Source organism: Globicephala melas, chromosome 11, assembly GCF_963455315.2.
Source record: "Globicephala melas chromosome 11, mGloMel1.2, whole genome shotgun sequence".
Classification (NCBI taxonomy): Eukaryota; Metazoa; Chordata; class Mammalia; order Artiodactyla; family Delphinidae; genus Globicephala; species Globicephala melas.
In genome coordinates, this window is record NC_083324.2 from 6,703,834 (window position 1) to 6,721,098 (window position 17,265).

The following is a 17,265-nucleotide window of genomic DNA, read 5'->3' on the forward strand; positions in this document are numbered from 1 at the left end:
ATGAGCCAATTCCAGCTCCCCAGCCCCTGCTGCTGGGCTGCGTCATGTCCGACTCATCCAAATCCAGACTCTGATTGGGGATCCCTCGGTCTCTGGGGCAGCCGTGGAGCTGCTGGGAAGACAGGACAGGCAGGAAGATGGGCTGTCATGGGAAAGGTGACAGATGCCCATGTGTGTCTTGCCCTGGGGCTGGGCGTGGGGCTTTCTTACAACTGCCAAAATGAGCAGGCCTGCGATCTCCAGACAGGGAAGGTTTCAGCTTTCTGGAGGGGACCAAAGCCATGTCATCTGCCACAAGGCGGAGAGGAGGGGCACCAGCCCAGCTTGCGCACCAGAGCTCAGAGTTTGGGTTCCATCCCCGCAGTTACCTTCCCCTCACAAGGAAGAAGAAAAGTTCCCTAAATAAACCCCAAAAGCACAGGTGTGAGGTACCCTGCCCTGGCACTCCCAGTCCTGCAGCTTGGTGCAGAGGAGCTGCAGAGCCTCACTTTCTTCCTCTGGAAAATGGCCGATACCTACCTCACAGGGCCCAGTGGAAACCCAAGCATACAGTAGGTGCTCAGTAGGTACAGTGGCAGCCGTTATTATTCTAAAGAGAGTGGATGACAGTCCCTCCACCAGGTATAGACCACACCCTGGGAGGCAGGCAGCATTTGAAGTCTCATCCCCACCGACAGACAAGAAATCTGAGGCTGCCTGTGGACCTAGCTGCTCAGCCAGGGCCAGACAGTCCGTTGCTGTGCCGGCACCCACTGTGCCCTGCGGCGCCAGGGGTCAGTGTCCCTCTTTGTCTGGGGCCCTCCTCTCTTGGGTCAAGAGGAAAAGCTAAGACTGGTCCTTCTTCCCAGATTCGCTGCTGTCTCTGATGTTTCGCCCACCTTGCTGAGTCTGGGCAGAAGTTTAGGAACGCCTTTTGCTTTTTTGATATTGTTTGGTTTTGTTTTGGCGGAGAGGGTGGAAATAGGGGAAGCGTCATTTCTTCCCTGCGCGATTCTAGCTCAGGGCTTGAGAACAGCCACGTGTGGCCCTGAGATGGGAGTGGGCTCAGCCTGGGGGGCTCCTGGGCCCCGGCCTCATGTAAACATCGATCTGTGGCAGAATGGCCCATGCTCACCTCCACCACCAGTTTGGCACACCTGACCTGCTAGGAGGCAGGGTTGTCCCAATGGTCTTTGCCTTTTGAATGGGACCAGGAGATTCTCTTGAGTCAGGAATTATTAAGTGTCTCTGGACCCCAGACTCTGTGGTGAACCTGATGGAATCTATGGCCCCTCCCCACAGAAGAATAGTCAACTGTGTGCAACAGTGTGGTCCACGCTACCAGCATGTTCGCAGAGCCCCTCAAAGCTAGGCCCTGGACCCCAGGTTAAGAAATCCACCCTCCCCTCCCATCTGACAGGCTCGGGGACCTGGGAAATCGAGTGGCTCATGGCCACGCTCCAGCTGGGGACAGCAGGTGTGCACCTGAGGGCAGGAATCCTGTCCTGCTCCTCTCTGAACATCCAGCACCCAGCCTGGTGCCTGGCACAGAGGAGGGTGGGTAACTGACCCATAAAACCCTGGGATGTGGCCACTGAGTCCCCAGCCCAGAGAGAAGCTCTCAGATGGCTGAGCAGCCAGAACAGCAGATAATCCAGACCAAGTGCAGCAAGGACCCCAGGGATCGAGGAGAAACGAGATGGGTGGGCAGTGGAGGTTAGGGAAGGCTACCTGGAGGAGGAGGTGTTTGAACTTGGCTATGGAGGGAAGAGAAGGGAAAGCATGTGATGTGGCACAGAGCCACCTTTCTTAGATAGAATTCCCCAGACTGCTGATGTGCTGCAAGAAGTTACATGAAAAGAAAAATAAAGGAGACTTTGTTTTCTCATCTGTAAAATGGAAACGATAATGACAGCTCTGACTGTTGCTCTGCTGCCTGTCAGCTGTGTGCCTTTGAGGCTTTTGTCTGACCTCTCTGGGCCTTGGTTTTCTAATATTTCGTGAGCATCAAGTGAGATCTCTCATGGGAAACGTCCCTGAGAAGGAGGAAAGCCCACAGTAGGATTAACCAGAGCCCCTGCTGCCTTGATCCCCTGAAGGATTTCCCAGGGTGCAGATGGAGCTGAAAGAGGTTTGGGGAAGGACAGAGGAGCGTAATGCTACTCTTGGACTTGGACTTGGACAACTTGGGTTCAAATCCCAGCTGTGTCACTTAACAGCTGTGTGATTCTGGGCAAGTTATTCAGCCTCTCTGTGCCTTAGTTTCCTCATCTGAAAAATGAGATAATAATAGTGACTACCTCATAGGGTTGTGGTGAGGCTAAAGTGAAGTAGCTTAGTACCCCGCCTACCAGGCACATGGACAGCACTGTGGGTTAGAATTCAGCCCCAGAGACTAAACACCTCCATTTCCCCATCAGTAACATGGGTTTTGAACATTGAGATCAGGCCAAGTTCCCGGCATAGAAGTCCTCAGTCAACATCAGCTTTTGTTGTTTCCAGTATGATTATCACTACTCTGGAAGAAGCAGTCACGTTCTCCGGAAACGGTGAAATCTGACGCTTCTGGGACACTGGCCAGTGTCCGAGCTGATGCTACACGTTTTACTAGGCTGTTCTGCATCCTTATCACGCACATTCCTGGCGGCAGGTGGTGTTACCCATTTCACAGATGGGAAGCATGAGGGCTCAAGGTCACCACCATGGCTCACATCAGCTCAGACTTTGAACACAGCTGTGTCAGACACCACAGCCAGGTGTGCCCTCCGCCCCCAGCCACACGCATGTACCTAGGAACAGTCCTGCGAAGGTGCCTTCTGTCTGCCAAGGGTCTGAGGAGGGTGGAGCCGCCGGGGCACTTTTCAGTTTCCCTCTCATGCTCAGCATTTGTTCTGCCCTGTTTAGCCCTCTCCTGACTCAGAGAAATGCTTGGCCTGCAGCCCCAGCCCCCAACTTCAAAGCCCTGTGGTCTGGAGCTGTCCCAGCTCCAGCCTGTCCCAGGGTCCCAGGTTGGCCATTCCCGACACCCCCTGCCCTAGTCTGCTGACGTCAGCAGGGAGCAGCCTCTGAGTCACACTCCCGGAAACTGCTCCAGGCCCCGCATAAATTAGCCTTCCTGTTCACATCCAGCTAATTTTAGGCAAAAAGATCTGTGCAAGTGATAGAGGGGATCTGAAGCCATAGAAATCAACTCCCACCCGGGGCACCACCTGCTGCCTGCACGGGCCATGAACTCAGCGCCCGTGGTCTGGCAGTGTTGGGTATTTCACTGGGCCATTGAGTGCCATTGCTTTCCTCTCCCACTGCTGGTTCTCTTCCATCCTGGTAATGCCCCTCCCTTCGTGCCCTCCACTGCTCCCTTCTTTTCATACCTGTCCAGCCTAGGACAGTAGAGCCCCTGAGACCCAGCTTTGAATCCTGACTGGCTTACTCTTCAAGGGACACTGGGAGAGTTCAGTGACTCCTCTCTGAGCCTCAGTTGTCTTATCTGTAAAATGGGCATAACACTACCTACCTCACAGGATGATGTGAGAAATAAATCAGATCATCCACATGAAGGGCTTAGCACTGTGTGGCAGTCCCTAGACACTTACAAAACGATGTTCGTTATCATTGTTATTAATATACCCAAGTATCTCTTTTTTTAAAAAAAAATCATGATCTGGCCCCATCCCTGTACAAAAATTAGGCAATTAAATAAGATGGTGCCCAACAAAGGGTCAGTGTGCTATCAGAGGAGGCTTCCCAGAGGAGGCGACGTCGCATTGTCTGGAAAGATGGGTAGTGGGTGCTGGGGTGGCCTGTGAGCCCTGAGGCAGGAGCTGATTGTCATTCTCCACTGTATCTCAGCACCTGCTGCGATGCCTGGGGCTCAGAAAGCATCCGCAGAATGAAGGAAGGGAGGGAGAAGGAAGAGGTGGGGTGCTTAGCGTCCCTCTCTGTGTAGTATGGAAGGCTGCAGTGTGGGGACAGGACACAGGACACCCTGCGTCACCCAGAGAACACTTAGCTTCGGTTCCCGGGAGCCCGGAGTGGCGGTGCCCTGAGCCACTCACTCGGCATGCATGGCTCTCGTCCTTCACTCCTGACCCTGCACCACCAGCTGTCAGCAGGGGCAGCTCAAGAGGCCCTGCTGGGCGCTCCCTGCATTGCATATTTCATGGTGGGGGAGAAAGGGGACAAAGAAGACAGGGCAGCCGCAGGGTAGGGTGGGAACCGGATACATCGGAGTGTTGTGAAATGGAACCTCCAGTTAATTTTGTATGAATCCTATGTCCTGCCCAAGTCGGGGAGAGAGAGGGGCTGAGGGAGGACAGGAGAGCAGATCGTGGGAGATGGTACCCCATGTGGCATGAACACGATGATGAACGAGACACCCCTCAGACCTGGCAGGGCCCACATTGCACAGAGCCACCACTGCGCAGGCACGGGGCCCGGGGGGGGGAGGGGCACGAAGGCAGCAAAGGGGGTCTCCTGTTTGTCATTGTGACGCTCTGTTTCTCCGTGTGCTCCGTCTCCCCAGGTATCTCTGGAGCCCTGAGAGGTCAACAGGGAAAGTGAGGCAGACACAGCTGTAGCAGTGTCCCAGGCAGGGTGGAGCTGGGGGCCGCTCAGACACAGGGTCCATGCAGGGAATTCATACCTGGCCAGAGATGAGGGAGGACGCCTTCCCCCACTAGCCCCTCCCCACCGCTGTCTTCCTGTGAAGTAGCCCAGGACGCTGTCAGGGGCGAGGCCTGGAGGACCAAAGCCCCTCCAGGTATTTAAGAGGCTGAGGTAACCAACCACCTTCTCAAATACATGCAGGGGTGGACGAGGGCCAGGCGTGAAGCCTGGGGAGGCTTCCCAGCCTTGCCTCTGTCACTAAGTAGGTTCATGACCTCAGGCAAGATATTTAGACTGATAGCTTCAGCTTCCTCATCTGTAAAATGGGAATTGTGCTACTTCGCTCTCTGCTGTTTGGAGATAGTGAGTTGAAAGTGCTTTGAAGGTTTTCTACCAAACAATCACCACCATTTCTATCTATTAGGATTCTATTTGACAGAAACCCATCTCAAACTGGCTTATGCAACAAGGGGGTTTTCTGGCTTGTGCACCTGAGACGTCCAGGGACTGTTCTGGCCTCAGGCATGGCTGGATCCAGGGCCGCCAGTGCTGAGAAGGGCTTTGTCCGTCCCTCTCCTGCTCTCTTCCACCTCCACCGTCCTCTGTATTGGCTTCATTCTCGGGCAGGCCTTCACCCCGTGAGGCCCCCAGCAGCCAAAGGCACCTCTTTCTCAGGGTTTCCCCCTACTGGGTCACCTGGAGCCACCCTTGAACTAATCCCTGTGGCCAGAGGATGGAATAGGCTGATAGGCCAGACCAGGTCATATGCTCACCCCAGAGGGGTGTGGTCCTACTGTGTGCGGGGGAGGTATGGAGGAAGAGCAGGCATGCTGCATGCCCTTGAGGATGGGGAGAAAGGAGAGAAGTGTGGAGGCAGGATTCAGGAGCACCAAGCCTGGAGTGATCATAATGACACTGTTAATAATTACACCAGGGAAGCAGGCAGGGTGGACAGGGGTCTACGACTAGTGTCCCAGCAGTGAAGGGGCCAACTCTGTGTCATGGTCAAGTCCTGGCTCCATTCTTATCCAGCTGTGGAACACTGGGCCAGTTACCTAACCTCTCTGTGCCTCAGTTTCCTCATCTGTGCCATGAGATTATAACAGTGCCTCTTTCACAGGGTCGCTGTGAGGATCACAGTAACACGTGTCAAGTGCTGAGTGCATGGCAGGTGCTGTCTCAGTGTCAGCTGGGGACTCTGGGTGACTTGAAGGGACAGGTTGGGTTTAAATTAGTGGAGAAGAAAGAGGCAGCTTATCAGGGCAGATAATGGGCTTAAGCAACACGTGTGAGTCTATGGGTTTCAAAACATGAGTGCCGTATTTGATTTGCAAGGCTTATATTCCCTCCCCAACCCCCAGCGCCACTGGGAAAAATAAATCCCTTAGAAGCACAGCTTTCTGTGAAAGTCGGATGAATCACGTGTAGACGCTTTCCAGAATGCCACCTGCACATCTTCCTGAATCATCAATAAAATAAACCCACGTGCTGATTGATACGTGCTCTCCATCTTCCCAGGCTGAGGCAGCGGAGTCTGTGCTGGGCAAACGGTTCTGCAGGCCTGGGGAGAATGCAGAACAGTTAGAGAAAGGGCCCGACCTGCCACTGACGGGGCTCCTGGGGGCTTCCAGCAGGGCTAGAGGGACCGCACCTTCCTTGAGCGATGCCGCTTGGCTTGGTCAGTGCTTCGTCGTCAGGCATCCAGAGCGGGCGTGGAGGATATGGGCTGGGGGGAGCGTTTCAGGTAGGCCTCTCACTAGGTGGACCCACCATCCACAAAGCCTGCTTCCCAAAGCCACCTACTGGCTGTAACAGACTGTGAGCACTGACCTGAGTTCCAGCTCTACCCTCGGGGCCCTTGAGCACGTCACTCCATCCCTCTGAGCCTCAGTTTCCCCATCTGTAAATGGTATGATAAGAATACCCACCTGCCAGAACCAGTGGATACAGGTGTTCAAGATTGTCCCCGTTTTTCCCCCTGTTTCTGTCATACTGAGCGGAGATGTAAGCTGACACACATTCACGCATTGAACAAACGTGTGTTGTGCACCTGCCATGCACGGGCTTGGGCCACGTTGTTCCTCTGGATTCCGTATGCTCCTCAGGCGGTATCTGTGTGATGTGGCTGAACATGGGACAGGTGGGAGGCCGGGACGGGGCAGCCTTCCAGCACATTCCCTCTTGGTCCAGGGTCCAGGATGGTGGAGCCCCTTCCTGACCCCCTTCTGCTCCAGAGCTCCCTGAAGATTCCCTGGAAAGGGGGGCGGGGGGGTGGTACAGAGCTGGGTTGTAAATCTCCCTGCCCTGAAGACTCTTTCCAGTCTCGCTGTGATAGGTCTGCCAGCTGTGATCCCAGTTCCAGCTATGATTCCAGGTACAGCTGTGAAACACGGTTCAGCTGTGACCCCAGTTCCAGCTGTGATACACGGTTCAGCTGTGATACACGGTTCAGCTGTGACCCCAGTTCCAGCTGTGATACCAGGTACAGCTGTGATACACGGTTCAGCTGTGACCCCAGTTCCAGCTGTGATACCAGGTACAGCTGTGATACACGGTTCAGCTGTGACCCCAGTTCCAGCTGTGATACCAGGTACAGCTGTGATACACGGTTCAGCTGTGACCCCAGTTCCAGCTGTGATACCAGGTACAGCTGTGATACACGGTTCAGCTGTGACCCTAGTTCCAGCTGTGATACATACCAGGTACAGCTGTGATACACGGTTCAGCTGTGACACCAGAGACTCATTAGCACGTATTGAGGTCTCACAGAAGGCCAGCTCTTCTGCTGAGGCTTCACGGCATCATCTCATTCAATCCACACCCTGTGAAGCAGAAACTGTTTGTATCCCAGCTTTCCGATGAGGAAATCAGGGTCCAGGGCACCACCGCTAACAAGGGGCCCAGCCAGGACCGGTACCCAGACAGGCTGGCTGCCAAACGTGCCCTTAATCTACCGTCTCCTGTTGACACGAATAACTCTACAGCAAGGGGGAGTGAGCTTCCAGGCGAAGGAGGGAGCGATCTCTGCCTGGCCGGAGACAGAGTCAAGAGAGGCCTCCTCTGAGCCAGGTCTCAAAGGGAGGGGAGCAGTTGAGCACACAGAGATGGGGAAGACAGCACGCTCTTAATGCGAGGGGCACCTGAGCAAAGGCCCTGGGGTTAGAGCCGGCACATGCATGGGGAGAGGTGAGGGATTCATTGTGCCTGGAGCCTAGGATGTATCTCAAAGGACAGAGGACTCCAGCCCACGGACTGTGGATTGATTTTTGTAGGCTGGGTTTTAGCTGGTATGTTCATGCAGTGTGTGCAGACTGTCAGCCTGGTGATTGTGTTTACGTTTGTCTATGCCGTGCTGTCCACGTGAGTGTGAAATGGGCCGTGAGCTCCATGAGGGCGAGGCGTGAGTACAGCTCCTCTTCAGGGGCCGAAGAACCAAAGAACTCGCTGAAGGCAGAGAGACTGAGGTCTGGGTGAGGTTGTTCTGATACGAGGTTCCCTGGGGGTCCATGGAGGTGCCCCAGGGGTCAGGGAGATGCTGAGTGGGGGGCTCTGGCCTTTCTGCCCCACCATGTAACAGAGCAGCTCCTTTTTTTTTTTAAATTTGTTTTGCATGGTAAAGCATCTGGTGAGATTTTTTTTTAAACAAAGAATTTTTTAAAAAGAAAAGAAAAAAAATGTGTAAACCTCTGGTACTAGAGAAAGATACTGAACTGTACTGTCTAAAAGCCTGGGTTGGAGCTCAGGTTCTATAAATTCTCAGTGCCTCAGTTTGTACATCTGTAAAATGGAGTGGGTGAAATCCAGCCCCCAGGGCCCATACTGGTCCGTGGATTAAATGAGAAAACACACTCAGAGAGCCTGGCCCACAGCGGGGCCTCAGGAGGTTCGTCTTGCCGCCACTCCACCCTCACCACGTTCTGACCTCGTGCGTGGCCCACCCACCTGTGTCAGAGGACCCACAGGGCTGGAAAGCCTCGAGTGGGGACCGACCTGACTCTGGTCCCTATGGACTGAGACATCTCCAAGCCCCACCACCAATGAAGAGGGCAGGTCTAGGAGTCCCTGGGGCCCCTCCAGGTCCTCAGGAACCACCAACCCCCCCAAGAGCAGTACAGACATCAGACTGGCCAAAGGGTGACTACCTCAGAGCCAGCCCCCAGATCCCTCTTCCCTTGAAAGACTATAACTTCATATCTTTGGGGTGTAGCTGAGGCCCCGCCCCAGCCCTGGCCGGGGCAGTGCCCTCGGCCCCTTGCCCCAAGCCCCCGCCCAGCCTCCCTACCAGGCGGCTTCGGAGTCCTGCCCACACTGGCTTCCAAAGACCCGTGTGGGGTTCCCATGCAATAGGTCTGCCCTGGACACCAGTCTCTGGTTACTTCACCTCCCTGAGTCTCAGTTTCCTCATCTGTTAAGTGGGCTGAGGGGGGAGAGATGCTGTTTGGTAACCACAGGCTACACTGTCTCTGGCGTTAGGGCGACCTCAGTTGTCCACCCAGCCCAGGTCCCACAAAGCGCAAGAGAGCTGAGGCCGCCTGTCCCTCCAGGCCTGCCTGTCACACGAGAGGCCCCGACAGGGCAGGTGAGTTACTTATACAGGCCCTCCCGTCTCCCCACAGCGATTATCTTACTCCTCCTGGCACAATCCCGGCCCTGCTGTGGTTTCAGACACACAGTTATTTATAGTCAGTGGAAATTAGGGCCTCTGCAGATGGTTCCCTCGTACCCACCTGCCAGTGTCAGCCTCCACCCCAAAGGGAGGCCCCCTAGAAATTTCTATGGCCCCAGAAAATGATCCCAGGGACCATTTCTGAGCAGAGAAGACTCAGAGGCTCTTTCTATAGGATAAGTTTGGAGAAGATGCCAGAGAGTTGAGAAGCAGAAGTGAGCCCTTCCCATGGGAGGATCTGGGAGGGCTGCATGGAGGAGGCCGTATTTGAGCAAGATGCTGAGGGATAGGCAGGGTTTGCAGTGGAGAAGGACACTCCACGTAGAGGGAAAAGTGTAGACAAAGGCACAGAGGCAAAGAAGGTTATGTAAAAGGAAGAGCCGATCATTCTGTTTGGTTACGGCTCAAAGGACGGAACCACAGTGGTAGTGATAATAATTAAGGAGTAACTGAGCATTGCAGATGCTCCAGACACTGTTCTAAGAGTCTTACGCACATCATCACCTCATTCGATCCTCCTGACAACCCTATGGAGTAGGCACTAGTAGTATCCCCATTTTTACAAATCAAGAACCTGAGACACAGAGAAATTAAGTCACTTGCCCATGGTCACACAGCTAATGAGTGGAGGAATGCAAACCCAGGCCGGCAATGTCAGAGTGCATACTAGGACTCCAGATGTCAAGGCACAAAGTTTGGGCTTAAATTAAGAGGCAAGAGGGAGGCCTGGAAGGTTCTCGAGCAGAGGAACAGTGTGGCTGGGACAATTGGTCTGGCAACCGTGAGTATGGGTTGGATGGGGAGATACCCCAGGAAATAAAGCCAGTGAGGAGGGAAGGACAGACATCCAAAAGAGAGGGCTGGACCCAGCCAGGGCTGGTGCACACCATACAGCAGGACATAGCCTGTGATAGACGGTCAAGGGCGAGAGTGTCATGCAGACTCGGTTTTCAAGACTGCAGCTGGCCGCTTGTGGTGGAGACGGGCCAGCAAGGAGAGGAGCAAGGCTGGGGTGAAATGAAAGGTCTCTGCTGGGCACTGTGCATCCTCAGGGCCCAGGGGATAGGAAGGCAGGCCCGGAGGCAGGACATCTAGGTGACAAAGACAGCTACAGAGAAGTCCTGTCTCTGCTAACAGGTCCCAAAGCTGCATGGGGGGAGGGCAGAGATCCGGGCCTGTGCTGTTCACTGCTGTATACTAGTGCCTGGAACAGTGCCCGGCAGAGAGTACAGTCAATAAACGTGCAGGAATGAATTCACCTGGGGTGCTCGTCAAGCACAGGTCCTTAGGGAACACCAGCTGCTAAGGGAGCAGGCAACCAGCAATGCAGGAGAAGTCAGAGAGGTAGAAGGAGAGTGTCACCTGCAGGTAGGGTGTGGTCAGGGTGTCTGACACTGGATAGGCAATCAGTTAGTAAGGGTTGCCAGGAGGGGTCCAAGGAGGATAAATGAAGGAGTAATAACCCCAGGGACAGGCTGCTGCATGAGATCTTGGGAAACCTCTGCTGGACAAAATACAGTAAGTCCCCTACATACGAACCTTCAAGTTGCGAACTTTCAAAGATTTGAACGTGCCCCTGTGTGCCAGCTGTTGTACTGTACTACTGTAATTTTCCAAGGTACTGTACTGTAAGATTAAAAACGTTTTCTTTATTTTTTGTGTTTGTTTTTTATTATTTGTGTGAAGAGTGTTATAAACCTATTACAGTACAGTACTATATAGCCAGCTGTGTTAGTTGGGTACCTAGGCTAACTTTGTTGGACTTACAAACAAACTGGACTTACGAATGCACTCTCAGAATAGAACTTCTTCGTATGTAGGGGACTTACTGTAGCAGAATAGAATGTTCCCTAGGGCTGCCCCGACACACACCAGCTCAGTCAGGTCAAGGCAGATGGGACGATAGCCTGAGGGACTCGCAAACCCGTGGGACCACAGGTCTGGAGTGGCTCTCAGGGACCATCTCAGCCAGCAATCCCAGGGTGCACTGAGGGCCAGGAGGGAAGGGACCTGCCCGGGTGTACCGTGGGTGAGGTCCTGACCCAGGCCCGGGGCCCCTGAGTCGCCCTGCACATGGTGAAGGGGGAAGATGTCCCTCTTCCCTGCCCCCATCGTAGCCACCTCACCTCCCCGCAGAACCTCAGCTCTCATTCATCCCTGCCCTGCTGCTGTATACATTTCCAGGGGCCACCATAACGAAGGACCACAAACTGAGTGGCTTAAACAACAGAAACGTATTGTCTCACCATTCTGAAGGCTGGAAGTCTGAGATAGAGGTGTCAGCAGGGTTGGTTCCTTCTGAGGGCTGTGAGGGAAGGGTCTGTCCCAGGCTTCTCTTCTTACCTTGTAGGTGATCGTCCTCTCCCTGTGTCTTCACATCGTCTTCCCTCTGTGTGTGTCTGTCTCTGACTGCAAATTTCCTCTACGTAAGGACACCAGTCATACTGGAGCAGGGCTCACCCTCAAGACCTCATCTTAACTTAGCAACTACTCACCTCTGCAGTGACGCTATTTGGTCACATTCTGAGGTTCTGGGGCTTAGGACTTCAGCATATGGGCTGGGGCAGGGGCGTAATCCACCCAGAACATTCTCACTTGAGACAATCACTTCTATACTTGGAGCCACGGTTTCTCTCCTGTCACGTGGGAATGTACAGGGGGACAGATGAGGACTGTGGTGAGGGCAGATGAGCTCCCTTGCATGTGAACACGTATGTCTCCGAGAGCCCGTCACACAGTGGGCATTAGGAAGCAGCGATACAGCCTAAGTGTTCAGCAGCAGGCGTCCTGGGTCTGATCCCAGCTGTGCCACTTACTAACCAGCTGTGTTGTGCGAAGCAGATGACTTCACCTCTCAGAACCTGTCTACTCATCTGTGAAACAGTACTTGCTTGTGATCCGTTGTAAGGAACAAAGGAGCTGCTGTGAGCAAGAACACACAGCTCAGTGCAGGAAGCCTGCAGGGGAAACTGCCATTATTGCTATTACTGTTATCACTGTCGTCATCATTATTTACATATTATAGGTTCAAGACGCTGAGGCCCAGAGAGGGAAAGATCTTGCCCAAGCTCAACAGCCGTCTGGCACAAAACCAAATGAGAACAAACTCAAACCAAATGAGAATGCAAACGTTTAACATGCAGGTCTCCTGACCCGCAGTCCCAGCTTTTTTTAACCACATCCCTGTGTGATTTTTTTTTTTTTTTTGCCGTACGCGGGCCTCTCACTGTTGTGGCTATTCCCGTTGTGGAGCACAGGCTCCGGACGCGCAGGCTCAGCGGCCATGGCTCACAGGCCCAGCTGCTCCACGGCATGTGGGATCTTCCCGGACCGGGGCACGAACCCGTGTCCCCTGCGTCGGCAGGTGGACTCTCAACCACTTGCACCACCAGGGAAGCCCTGTGTGATATTTTTTAAAAGTAATTCCTGAATGCCTAACATTAGGAAAGCAATTAAGCCGCCTTCAGCTTCTCCATGTGCCTGATGGACCAATGTGGGAAATTGTTGTTACAGAGAACAAAAAGCAATGTGGATGGGGCTCGTGATATAGTGCAATGTGAAAAAGCAGGGTGTAGCATGGTACATGGCAACAACTCCATAGAAACAGATGCGAGGAAAAAGCGCTGAAAATAAACATCCAGAAAGTGCCGGTGTTGTGGTTACGGGTGAGATTAGGGGTGATGGTTTTTCTCTCAGCTTCTCTTTCTGCACTGCTGGGGATGTTCTAAGGTGGGTCAGCTAAGGCATGTTGGTTGTAAGCAACAGAAGCCATCTGGGCAGCGTACCGCAGATCTGAGGGCAGAACGGGTCCCTCTGTGTCAGAGCAGAGGCTAGAAAACCGAGGGAAATAGGGACGTGCAGGGATGGGTGGCAGGACTGACAGAACAAATGCGTCCTTGGGGAATGTGGGTGGTGGGGGTGGAATCTGCTCCAGCCATCTTGGGTCCTTGTATTGCTGAAGATTCCAGGCAGCGCTGCGCTGGCAAGCGTTTAACATGCAGCCCTCTGGGTTGAGAGGGTGTCCTCGTGTGTAGTGTGTGCTAATTTCCGTGGTGGCTGCCCTGGGAGACAAGCATTTTCAGCCTCCCATCTTATAATAAAGAAACTGAGACTCAGAGAGGACTTGTGTGGGGTCACACAGTGAGTGGGTGACAGTTGGGACTTGTCCTTGGGTCTCCTCACTTTCCCAGTCCTGTGCCCCTTGCCCCACCTCTTTCCTTGCTGGCATGTGTTTGGAGGAATCACAGTGTCAGAAAAAAAAGCTCCCTAGTCTATTAGAAGCTGGAGCTGGGAGCTGGGAGAGAGCCAAGTCCCAAGAAACCACTGAGTATTCATTGAGAAAAAGTGGTCACCAAACTGTTCCCATCCCAGAGAAGGAGGCATGTGGGGAAATCCTGGGCAAGCCCCACTGCAGGGGGAAAAAAAAATATATATATATATATATATATATATATATATATATATATATATATATCTCCCTGCAGAGGCAAACTGTAGAGTGCAGAGGGTAGCTTTGTAAATTACCACATTTTGGCTCAACTCCTAAAGGGCCAAAGTGTTTTCCTTCCACTTGATAGAGGCAGCTATAGGCTATCTGGTGAGTGGGCAGGCACCATCGTAGACTTCTGGATGTTAAGCTTCCTGAGGACAAGGGCAGTCTCATTTGCCTCTGAAACCTCAGCACCTAGCAGGATTCTGCATAAGTGAAAATATGAGTGATGATGACATGTGTAAGCATTCTAAGGGCTCCCTAGTCCACCTGCCCCCAACCAGAACCCTCAGCCCAGCTCAGCTTGAGCATCACAGAGATATCAGAAAACCTACCCCTGGCCAAAGCTGCCAGCAGTGTCTCCACCACCTCCCTGTACATGCACCAGGCCAGCTTCCCTGCATTCCCACTGTCTCCTTACCTGAAAAGGTATGTTCTTTTCATCCCCACCTAGAGGTCAGGTCCCGGGGGGAGGGTGCCAGCTGGGAGAGGCTGTGATCTAACAGAGATGAACATCCTGCTGCCCCTTTGCCAGCCTCAAGGACGCATGAGCTGGCATGAAGCTGCCAGCATCCTCTTGAAGTCCTGGGAGATCTAATTATCCAGACAAGGGGAAAGTGTTGAGTGAGTGAACGCTGGGGTTTGGAATAATCCGTTTTCTGACTGCTGCAGTTAATGTGAGGCCAGGCTGCAAAACTGTCCCTGTGATGTTCTGACAATGGGCTTCCGGGACAGCTGGCTGTTTGATCTGGAACTGCCAGCTTTTCTGTCTCCCCCGAAGATTTCCTAAATTGTCCTAACAATTACCATCTCAGGGAGCCAGCCATGTTTCTGGCCTCGGCACAGTAACAAAGAAAGTGCAGCCACGATGTGGGAGGCTGACGGAGACCAGCCTTGGGGCTGCAGTGAGTCCCAGCCCCGAGGTTTCATTCTGAGCACTGGAGGATGGTGGGGATTGGGGAACGTGCCTTTTACGTATGGCATCTCTTTTCAATATTGTTACCATTTTAGAGATGAGGAAACTGAGGTACCGTGTGCCAAGGTCATTTGCCAACAGGTTGCAGAGGTGACATCCGAACCCAGGCCCACCTGGCCCAAGCCCCCACTCTTCAGTGTGTTCTAGACGCCCTCAGATCTTAGATGGTTTTTTCCTATCTGCGGGTATTTCAATTTCAGAGCCTCTTGGGACACATCCTACCAGCTCTGTCCTGAAGTTTTGTCCCTGAAAAGTGCCAGGGATGATGATTTCATGCTAGCATGTTTCTCAATTCATGTATATTTTTACCTTCTGCTGTAAATATCTAAGAAAGAATTGCCTCCAGTCGATGCTGGACCAAGTAGTATGGAGTTGGAAGGTGTCAGCAGAAAAACCTAGAGTGGAACAAAAGGCTAGAAGTTCCCAAGCACCTATTAAGCTCCAGGCATCAGAAAGCTCTTTCATTTGTTCATTCATTCATTCATTCATTCAGTAGATGTTTCTTGAACACTTACTATGTGCTAGACATAGTTCTAGGCCCTGGGGATAGATGCAGCAGCGAATGAACCCAAAAATGTTGCTGGCCTTGTGGGGCTTGTGTTTGAGTGTGGGTGGCAAGAAAAAAAGCCAAGTAAATGGAAAAATAATTGAGATCATGCATTGTAATAAGGGCTCTGGAGGAAATAAGCAAGGGCCTGGGGAGTAATAACAGAGGGATAGTCTGAGATCCTGGGATCAGGAGGCAGAGAGGACCTGGAGAACGAAAGGAAGGCTGCCCTGTGGAGTGAGGGCAAGTGTGGACAGAGGCTTGGAGTGGGGGCCTGAGGGCAAGCCAGCGAGGGCCAGACAACCACAGGAGCTGCAGGAAGGCTGTGGGGTTTCGTCTCAAGTGGGGCAGCTGCTGGAGAGCTGAGAACAGGAGAGGGACATGATAATGTTATCTCGTTCTTTCTTGCCAGGCCCTACAAAGCAGGTACCCAATCCACACTCCAGAGGGTGAGGAGAGACCAAGGCACTGAACGGCTATGGCTTAGCCAGTGAGGAGGTGGTGACAGGGCCACTTTTTAAACCCAGACCTGGGTGAGGGTCTCTGCATCGCCCAGCCAGCCAGGGGTCAGCATGGCCAGAAACCCAGCTCTGGTCTCCTAGCACAGTGCCCTGTCCCCAGAGGTCTTGCTGCTTTGTTCTGTTCCTTTTGGTTTTGTTGCTGGGCCACGGGCTGAACAGAACTCAATGGAGTGTGATTTCAGGGTTCATCGGAAACATTTTGTTTCCCTGTATAATTACAAGCCGAGGCCTGAGATGTGTGTTGCTGGTTGCTAGGCAACCAGGTGTGACCCAGTGAGTGGTGGGGGCGATGATTCTTCCCAGACAGCAGTGGCAGGTCCGCCCACCCTCCCCTCTCCGTAACCCCTCAAGATCCAGACCCTCGCAGCCAGGCAGGAGAACCCCAGGGACTCATGATGAGGGGGACAAAATGCAAAGTAAGTGCTAACAGGAGAGGGTGACAACTCCAAATCAACATGAAATGAGTTCAGGCCCACAGGAAAAATAGAGAAGGACCTATGTAGGGAAGGCCCTTTATGACCATAATAGTGGCCCACACTTTTACCTTGTGCCGAATACTGTTCTAAGTACATTAACAAACATTAACTCGTTGTATCTTCACAGCAAGCCTGTGAGGCAGTTACTATCAAAATCCCCATTTTAAAGATGGGAAAACTGAAGCACCTGGGGGTTAACATACCCATCCTGTAAGTGGCAGAGGCAGGCAGTCCAGCCCCAAGCCCAGTACCAAAGCAAATGGGTCAATGGCCTGTCTGAGAGATGAGATTGGGGGTCAGAGAAATAGAACACATGAGAGATTTACTCAAAAACTGAAGTTGAATCAGTTCAGCTCGTGTTGCGGCCCTACTGTGTGCTGGATAGTTTGCGTTATACAGAAATGAGGTAAAGATCTGGGGCTGGTGGAAAGGGAGTGATGGCAAATAGACCCAAGCAGGCCATCGGAATATTTACCAGGGTGTGGTGGGGACTATGAGAGAAGAGAAAGATGCTGGGAGAGGGTGGCGTTGAGGCAGACCCCAGAGGAAAGGAGACAGGCCCAGGCCTGGAAAAGGAACCAAAGGTAGAAGGAGAGGCATTTCAGGTGGCACTTTATCACCTGGAATTAGAATGAATTTTTAAGGTGTCTGTCTCCACCCCAGACTGTGAGCTCCTCAAAGCAGGAGTAACATGGGCGTTAAGGGAACTAATAACCTGGGCGGGGTTGTGAATTTCACATACCTTGGACTGGACTTATCTACCACAGGAAAACAGGACTGCATCAGCACCTGCAGGATTTGAAGCTGCAGGGGAAGTATTTATTTTTGTGTCCTTAGGAGACAATACATATCTGACATTTTGGATGCAGCGATCATGGAATGTTTATTTAATAAATATGTGAATAAAGAAGAAAGGGGAATAAGAGAATGAATAATCCCACTACTGGGTATATACCCTGAGAAAACCATAATTCAGAAAGAGTCATGTACCACAATGTTCATTGCA

At 52.6% G+C, this 17,265-nt stretch overlaps 1 protein-coding gene across 12 annotated transcripts in view; it reads left to right on the plus strand.

Annotated features, from left to right (window-relative positions):
- Positions 1-17,265, plus strand: part of ATP2B2 (ATPase plasma membrane Ca2+ transporting 2) — a 351,712-nt gene that overhangs the window by 241,095 nt on the left and 93,352 nt on the right. The window lies entirely within an intron of this gene.